The following is a 9,519-nucleotide window of genomic DNA, read 5'->3' on the forward strand; positions in this document are numbered from 1 at the left end:
TTTCCCTTGGCTTCCTGGGGAAGCTGTCGGGTGTTCTAACTAAAACATTTGCGATGAGTGTTTTATATTTAAAAACCATCGACGTTTTTTCAAAAGAAAATCATTTGATAAGTCTGTACATTAAGAGAGAAAAGCGCAAGTTCATTCAAACCATATCTTTCATTCAGTCACACTGCGAATTTATATTCATATGATCGAGAATTCGAGATACAGTATTAAACCCTGAAAAAACTATTTCCGGCGGTGGCGGCATGCCGCGTCGTCGTTGTCGTTGTCGTCCTCCGGGACGCCGTTGTTGAAGTCTTCAAGGCAGCACAAAAAGTTCTTCACTTGTAAATTAAACATCATGTCGTCGAGCGACCGACGGGCGGGGCGCGGGAGGACGGCAACTGGCGCCGCTGAGAGGTAGCGGTCGACGTCAGCATCCCATGCCACTGAGGGGCGCGCGTGCATGGGCACGGGCGCGGCGGGTGCAGCCAAACGTACATGGACCGGCGCCACGGTGGGTGGAGGGGCGCGCATGGGCAGGGGCACGGGCGCGGCGGGTGCAGCCAAACGCATGGGGGCCGGCGCCACGGTGGGTGGAGGGGCACGCACGGGCACGGGCGCTGGCGCTGGCATGTACACGAGCTCATGCGGGTCCCCAGAGACCTCGTTGACGCCTGCGGCTTCCAGATCTGCGATAGTGCTCGGCGACTAGCCCATCATTGCTACGAGGATGGTCGCTGGCGCGGGCGCGGGGATGGGAGCTGGGATGGGAGCGGGGGCAGCAACCGCTACGCCCAGCTTGTTCTGGGCCATGTCCATGAGGCCCCATTCCTCCTTATTTTCTATCTCCTCCGGCTCGGAATCGACTTTACCAAACTTGAAGACTAGTGGCAAATGATCATTCTGCGCCATGGCGTTGGTGGAGGTCTGCGGGAGGGAGGGGAATGGGAGGCGAACAGTAAGGCCGCCCATATTAAATAGCGGGATGGGAGCCATTAATGGAGAGGAAGGTGGGCGGCCATGGAAGTCAAAGGGCTCGCTTGCCAGTGAGCCTGCGCAGCAGACAACTCGCACGCTATCCGGTGAGCCTGCACATTGGAGGACAACTTGCACGCCTCTCGGTCAGCCTGTGCACCGGACTCCGCTCGCACGCCTCCCGTTCAGTCAAGGTCAAGTGCTGTCCGCACGGCACCTCCTATAGCCATTAAAATGAAGACACGTGGCGTCACGTGAATGGTTAATAGAACGCACACGATTTGAATTATACAAACGTTTGACATATTAAAGTGGCAGCTATTTTTTCAAAATGCCTTTGTTGGTTGTTATTCGAGTGCGCCTTCTCTCAAAATGGACACGAAAAATACCACAGCATGTCGGGTGCCATTCCATGATAGCATGCTAAGTTTCATGAATTTCAGATGAGTTTTCGATTTACTAGAATTTAAAAACAAAGTATCTCAACTTTTTTGTCGGTAATCAACGGTGCCCTGGTGTTTGAAATTCATTCACATTTCTTGCATGGGACCTAAGCATGCAACCAAGGACACAGATTTGATTTTTCAACCAATTTATATGCATTAGAGCATGTGCATGTAGTTCAAATTTGAATTATGCACATAAATGCATTGAAAACTCAATTAATGCATAAAAATGTCCAAACGAACCCTGAAAAATCTCAAAAATTGACAAAACACTCTTGTTGTTCTATGTTGACACGAGAAAATTTTTGAAAGCAATAAGAGGCAATGGATATCATTTCGTCCCCAAAGGTGGGACATTCCCTATCGAAACCATCAGTCTTATTATGAGAAGCTCTGGTTTATGAGAAGCACATCTCCAAACTAGCCCCAAATGGGACAAAAAATTACCACGACAAGTTGTGACTCCATTATGTAATTCAAATCAAGACGAAAAATCAAGTAGATCCCACACAGTTTATTATCACCAACCGTGTGAGATGCAGCACAAAATATATTGGAGCACCGTCGGATTATAGTACGCATACGGCTTACGCGAGATGGTGCGATGGCTACAGTCCACAGCCCGATCTGAATAAGGGACCGTGTCTGATGACACTTTGTGCTCCAATTTTTCCGCTGAAGAGATTCCAAATTTTCGGCTTCCGCGGGAATATCTACCTCCCCGCCCCTCCCCCTTACCAAAAGCCACATTTCCCCTGTTTACGCCTTCCTTTCCAAGTTGAAACCTTCACTCCTTGCTTGCAACGCCGCCTCCTCGCCGGCGACCCTCCTTCACGCTGCTCGGCCTCACCTATCCAGGCAGGTAATCCACACCCTACCCCCATCCTCCTCCTCCTTCCACATCCCACATGCCCCGACCGCCGGCACAAGCGCGACACCTTCCACCCAAATCACCGACCCCTCCACCAAATAAGCGCCGCCCTAAGCCATGGTGCGCAGTATAGCGAGGATTCAAGGAGCATTTGGCAACGGAGAAGCAAATCACGGCCGCACGTGCGGATGAGGTCGTGATGGCTGCCATTCCTGCCGACCCCCAGATCTTGGAGGAGCACCTCGCCGTCGAGGCCACCATCGACGCCTCGCGCACTGACGCCGCGACACGGTTGGCTGCTTTAAACGACAATTCGTGGCGTTTTCTCAAGGCCACCGTTGGTGCCTTCAACAAAGACTACGAGGTGTTTTCTCAGTGTGCACGTGCTTACCTCATCTCGAGAGCCAGCAGGTTGGTGCCCGGAGCAGCTCAGGCAACTCACCACTATGACGAGGGCACCCACGATGCGGAGGCCTCGCCCTCTTCCATGTCCAAGGAGCCAATCGTCATCGATATCTCCGACAATGAGGAGTAGCTTGTCTTATTACCTCACTATAAGGACACATGTTCAGTTTGCTAGCTACTGCCTTTCCTTAACAAATTCTAGTGAATTGTGCTATCTACTTTTACCATGCAATCTTCTGCTCTAGTGTACATGCTCTATATGTCGTGCAATGTGGTGTTTAGTTAACTATTTGGTTCAATTATGCAAATGTGATGTTCAATTCTTCAGGGTGCAATTTTCCAAGTTGTCAAGCATTCTTGGTTTGGTTAAATGTCTGATCTTCTATTAGGAGTATGTTATATTGCGCAATGTGGTGCTCAGTTAATGTTTGGTTCATTTGTTGTGGTGTTTAGTTAATTGTTTGGTTCAATTCTGCAATGCGATGTTCAATTGTTGTGGGTGCATTTTTTTATTGTATACCATGGGAGAAATAAATCGAATTTAACTGTACTAAATACATGAGAAACAAATACAATTGCTATATTTCCAAGTTATTAAGCATGCTTGGTTTGTTTAACTCTCTAATCTTCTATTAGGAGTATGTTATATTGTGCAATGTGGTGCTCAGTTAACGTTTGGTTCATTTGTTGTGGTGTTTAGTTAACTGCTTGGTTCAATTCTGCAATGCAATATTCAATTGTTGTGGGTGCATTCTGTTATTGTATACTATGTGAGAAATAAATTGAATTTGGCTGTACTAAATACATGAGAAACAAATACAGTTGCTATATTTCCAAGTTGTTAAGCATTCTTGGTTTGGTTAACTCTCTCATCTTCTATTAGGAGTATGTTATATTATGCAATGTGGTGCTCAGTTAACATTTGGTTCATTTGTTGTGGTGTTTAGTTAATTGCTTGATTCAATTCTGCAATGCGATGTTCAATTGTTGTGGGTGCATTCTGTTATTGTATATCATGTGAGAAATAAATTGAAGTTGGTTGTACTAAATACATGAGAAACAAATACAATTGCTATATTTCCAAGTTGTTAAGCATGCTTGGTTTGGTCAATTGTCTGATCTTCTATTAGGAGTATGTTATATTGTGCAATGGGGTGCTCAGTTATCATTTGTTTCATTTGTTGTGGTGTTTAGTTAACTGCACGTGCATGGTCCATTGTCTAATAGCACATTATTGTGCAATTGTAGGAACCATTCTAATATTTAGGTTTTTAACAATTTGGTCTTGCACATGTAGGTCCTGCTGTCAGAGGTTTTGACCCACTATTCGACCCTTTTGCATATGGGAAAATGAGTTGTCCATGAATATCAATCAAGTCAAGAAAATCAGAAAAATTGTTAGGATAAAGAAATTAGCGACAAAAAATAACAAGATCTTTGTCTACACAATGAAGAAGACAATAGCTCACTACAAGATGGTACTAACTATTATACCTTGCCTTTTTTTATTCGTTTGCCTCATTTCCAATATAGAGAAGATATTTACGCACATTGTCGGGGATATACCCCATGGAATGACCCGGGCGGACTTGCCGACTCACTGGTGACCCGCACTGACTTGGCGACTCACTAAGTGACCCGTATGGATCTCTCCACTCATGAAGACCCGGCCGATCTTGGCGGCTCATTAGTACATCGGCAGGTGGGTCAGACGGACGACAAGGCCCAAGGCCCAGTATGTCGGTTCGTATTATCGTGGGCCGGCTTAAGAGGAAAGCATAAGGAATATTCCCTTACGAAGGAAGCAAGACTAGGACTCCACTTGTAATAGAGTAATCCTAATCCTAATAGGACTAGTCATGTAAGCCGCCCCTTCAACATATATAAGGAGGGGCAGGGCTCCCCAAGAGGGAAGGGTTCCACAAGTTTCATAAGTCTAGATAGACGGACAAGTCAATAGCTCTCGAGATAGAGCACCCCTGTAATCATGATCATCAATATCAATGAAGCAGGATGTAGGCTTTTACCTCCACCGTGAGGGGCCGAACCTGGGTAAAACCTCATGTCTCTCACCCCGCTCAACCCCTCTCAAGCTACCACATTGATGCGTTGGCCTCATGACTAAGTCTTTTTCACGAGGATATCTACCGTGACAAATCCACGATAGTTGGCGCCCACCGTGGGGCCTGTGCACGGTGGTGTTGAGTTCTTGGAGGGATTTGTCCTAGGGTGTCGAGAAGTTTGCAATTTTCCTGGTAGAGAAGAACCGGTGCAGAAGGATCTAAATCAATTCTGAGTTTATCAGTGAAGATTGAAAAGGTTTTTGCAACTGCATAAAATAGAGGAGAATCAAAAAGTAAATTCAGCATCGACCGGCCAGACGCATCTATCCAACAAGATCTGTTGAACCCTAGAAAGTAGGGTCACGTCTGTGTGCAGCAACCGTTCCGCGATCTGTCAAGTCGCAAGTGTCGCCAAGACCGACAGGGGTTCGAGGCGATCGAAACCGTTTCTTTCACATACTGTCTAATTACACGATCGGGTCAACCCCTTGAAAGTCACAGCTGTTCGGCGAAGCTGCCGGGATCCCTCGCTTCAAGTTTTGAGATGATTCACCAGTGCACCACGCATTGAATATGCCAAGCCAGCGGACATCTACTAGTGCTCCAACAAAAACGTCAAAATCATCTACAGTCTGCAGGAAAATCAAAGCAAACCCGATCATCAGGTATTACTTTCCACTAAGGCCCTGTTCGTTTAATCCCGTTGTCGGTGTCAAAACCGGCGGATCTCGGGTAGGGGGTCCCGAAATGTGCCTCTAAGGCGGATGGTAGCAGGAGGCAGGGGACACGATGTTTACCCAGGTTTGGGCCCTCTTGATGGAGGTAATACCCTACGTCCTGCTTGATTATTCTTGATGATATGAGTATTACAAGAGTTGATCTACCACAAGATCGGAGAGGCTGAACCCTAGAAGCTAGCCTATCATATGATTGTATCTTGTCCTACGGACTAAAACCCTCCGGTTTATATAGACACCGGAGGGGGCTAGGGTTACACAAGGTCGGTTACAAAGGAAGAGATATACATATCCGTATTGCCGAGCTTGCCTTCCACACCAAGTAAAGTCCCATCCGGACACGAGACGAAGTCTTCAATCTTGTATCTTCATAGTCCAACAGTCCGGCCAAAGGATATAGTACGGCTGTCCGGAGACCCCCTAATCCAGGACTCCCTCAATAGCCCCCAAACCATGCTTCAATGACGTCAAGTCCGGCACGCAGTATTGTCTTCAGCATTGCAAGGCGGGTTCTTCTCAAATTTTGAATGTTTGTTAAGTAGTGTCCGGACCCATAAATGTTGGACTTCTTGGCTTCTGCGCCCAATAAGGGCTATCTTCCACGCGTCGAATGAATACGAGGAGCCAGGGCATTTTTACATTCACCCCCCCTAGCCAGATAAATAAATTGTCTATTAAAGGGGTGGGGATTCTTAGATCCAATCCATACCATCCTCCCACAGCGAGAATCCATCGAAGCACGCTTCGAAAAAATCCATTCCAACATGGCCGACCACCGCAGCTCCTCTTCTCGCCCCCGTAGCCCTAAGCCCGGTGATTGGGAGAGATGTTCCGTCCCACACAGTCGATTAGTCGAACTGCAGACTCGAGCTCAGGGATTTCTCCCTCCAGCGTATATGGTTCCCGTCCGAGCCGGGCTCGCCACCAACAATGGCGGGGAGCAAGCGGAGAGCTTCCCCAGCCCCTCTACGGGGGAGCGGGTGTGCCTTGTTCCTTACTTATTAAGGGGACCCGGATTTCCAATTCATCCGTTCCTCCGTGGGCTCCTGGAGTTTTACGGCCTCCAACTACATAATTTCACCCCTGCTTCCATATTACACATTGCCGGCTACGTTGCCCTTTGCGAGTTATTCCTGGGCTGCGAGGCTCATTTCGAGCTGTGGAAGAGGTTATTTTGCCTCGTCCCCTGCACACAGAAGGGGTAACTTTATCAAGTGGGCGGAGCCGAAATATGGCGCATCGCCAAGACCGGATACCTGTCCGGTACTCTGAAGAAGACGTCCGAAGACTGGCCTTTGGAATGGTTTTATATGGAGGACGTCCCCCTTCCGGACCCTGTTCGGCAGGGTCTTCCTGAGTTCAACAATGCTCCTCTGAAGAAACGCCGAAGCTGGCGCCCACGGAGCCCCCAGGAGGAGGACAACGGAGAAGTCCTTTACCTGATGAACCAGATTAAAGCACCGGCTCAATCAGGATTGACAGTAATCGAGGTTATGTCAATATGTATAATGCAGGGAGTGCAGCCACTTCAATATCGAGGGCACCCCCTGTGGTGTTTTAACGGGGAAGATGATGCCACCCGTTGCGGGCGTAAGGGACCAGACTCTGCTGCTGCTTTAGCAAAAATTATGTCCGAGTTATTCAAGGGAGAGGAAGAGGAGTTCATCCTCATCAAGCCATGGGATGGATTCTCCATGTACAACCCTCCAAGCTGGGTGAGTTATATCTCCTTACTCCCATTCTGCCCGTATTCTTTGTCGTAGGCACTACCTTGCCATTTTACAGCAGGAACTGCGAAAAGCTGTAAGGGAGGTCAACAGCCCATCTCCACAACCAGAGGATCCTGACCGGGCCCTCGGTCCCGGACTCGAAGAAGATCCGGACATATTCATGGAGCTGATAGACATGGAGTTCTATCAATTGAGCTGTGATGATGCCATGGTGGCCATTACGGCCGACTATCCCGGACTGCTCCCTGCGTTGCATGTAAGAAAAACCAAAGTCCCAACTCCGAAAACTAGGATCCCCTTTTAGACACTTCACCTACCATATGCATATGGTGTTTTACAGGGAAGGCATTCGGGGCGCCGTGCCGAACCCACAGCAACTCGCCAACAAGAGGCACCGAGGTCGGGTAGGCCAAAAAGGAAGGCGGTCAGGACGGAGACGCCGGCGCAGAGGTATGACAAAAAACCCCGCTTCGTGGTTGTCGTCTTTCTCAAAATTTTGACGTCCATGTTTCTTTGATAGAAAAACGCTCGCCGGAATATGTCCGGAGAGGCTGCCGATCACGCTTCCACCAGTCGGGCTCCAGGGCCGGACATAGAGGCGGAAGCCGACATGGGGCAGGCGCCGGATACTCCTCCTACAGAGGATGCAGATAGACTATCCGCTACAAATTCAGAAGTGGAGAGCGCCATGAATCATAGGCGTCGTCGGGCCGTACTCCGTGACGCTTGCTTCTCACCAGAGGCTTTTGATGCCTTCAATTCTGGAGACGCATACCTCCGTGCTGCTCAAAATGGCCTAGCCAGAGCCACGGACCAGTATGTACGGGATGTACGGGTAAGTAAATCTGACGATTATATGTATCAGTAGCCCCTGAGACTTGAAACAGTTGACGCAACTGATTTAAGGATCAATATTTGTGCAGGTTCTTACGGAGAAGAATTCCCAACTGTCTCAAGAGCTGGACGAGTGCAAGGCCCAGCTGGAAGCCGCTGTTGCCGCATTGAAGGAGTCCAAAAAGGATCCCCCTGGTAACTCTTTTGTCTATTGCAAAGAATATCCGTACCAGGTAGTATGCGGCGTATATGTACACCAAACAATAGATGTTGCAGGTGGCCCCGGAGTGAATCCGGAGGCCGTGGAGACGGATACGGCACGTGATGATCGACAGTGAAATGTTGGCGAGCGTGTGCTGACGTGAGTCAGGCAGGAGAAAAATGATCTCCAAGATGCCAATATCCGGCTGGGCGTGGAACTGAAGGATGTCCGAGCCCAGCTTGCGGACTCCGTGAAGGAGTGTAAACGGCTTCAGCACGGCATTTTTAGTAAGTGCTTGAACAAACTTTTTAAAGGAGTTCGACGAAGAAGCCTTCTAACAGTGTTATCTCTATAGTTATGCTGACGGGTCGTCCCATGGAGGAGATGCCCGGGTCCTCGGCTGATCTTCTGCCAGAGCTCTCACAACTGCACGAACAAGTTCGGCAGGTGATGCAGAGTATTGCCCAAGCCTTGTGGTTGTCCGCGTCCCCGCCAGGAGGCATGGGGGAGCTTATAGACAAGCTGAAGGGAGCGCGGCGGCGCTTCCGGTTATGGAAGATATCAGCCTGCCGACAAGGTGCACGGGAAGCCTGGGCTCTGGTGAAGACACGATACACCAAGGCTGACCCAAACCACATGGCCGAGGTCGGACCTGTGGGGCCCGATGGGAAAGAGATCCCTGTCGGTTTAGTGTATGATCAACTAGAATTAGCCGCAAAGTATTACCAACAGGATTGTAGGCTAGACAGCCTGTTGGATGGTATAGAAGAAGAATTTAATCAGTCTTAGTGACTATGTACTTCAAGTGACATATGTAATGTCCCTAGCTGGATTGTAAATCATTTGTCATGGCGGACCTTTTCGCTTCGACCTCTGGACCCGATAGTCCGGAGTGTATCCGAATACCCACTCAGTTATACAAAACCCGGGGTATGCATGGAAACCAGGCGTAGGGGTCATAAGTGCTTGAACAGACAAGTACCCAACTAGCTATGTTATATTACATGGATAGTAAGAAACATCTTCCAGGGAGAATAGTTCCGCTAAGGGTTCCTTTCCCTGGGTACGCATGCCCTAATGTGCATGTCCGAACTGCGAAATGCATGCTTAAAAACATCTGGGGGCATGTAGTAATTTAAATGAAAGTCATCTTTTATTCACTCACCGAATATTCCCTTAAGAACGCTAGCTTTCGGTTTCACCTAGTCTGAGGTACACATCCGGCTGACCCGGCAGTAACAATTGCAGAGGTGCTCCCCTTATGCCCT

This window comes from Triticum urartu, chromosome 6A (assembly GCF_056163025.1).
Source record: "Triticum urartu cultivar PI428250 chromosome 6A, HENAU_Tu73, whole genome shotgun sequence".
In the NCBI taxonomy this organism is placed as follows: Eukaryota; Viridiplantae; Streptophyta; class Magnoliopsida; order Poales; family Poaceae; genus Triticum; species Triticum urartu.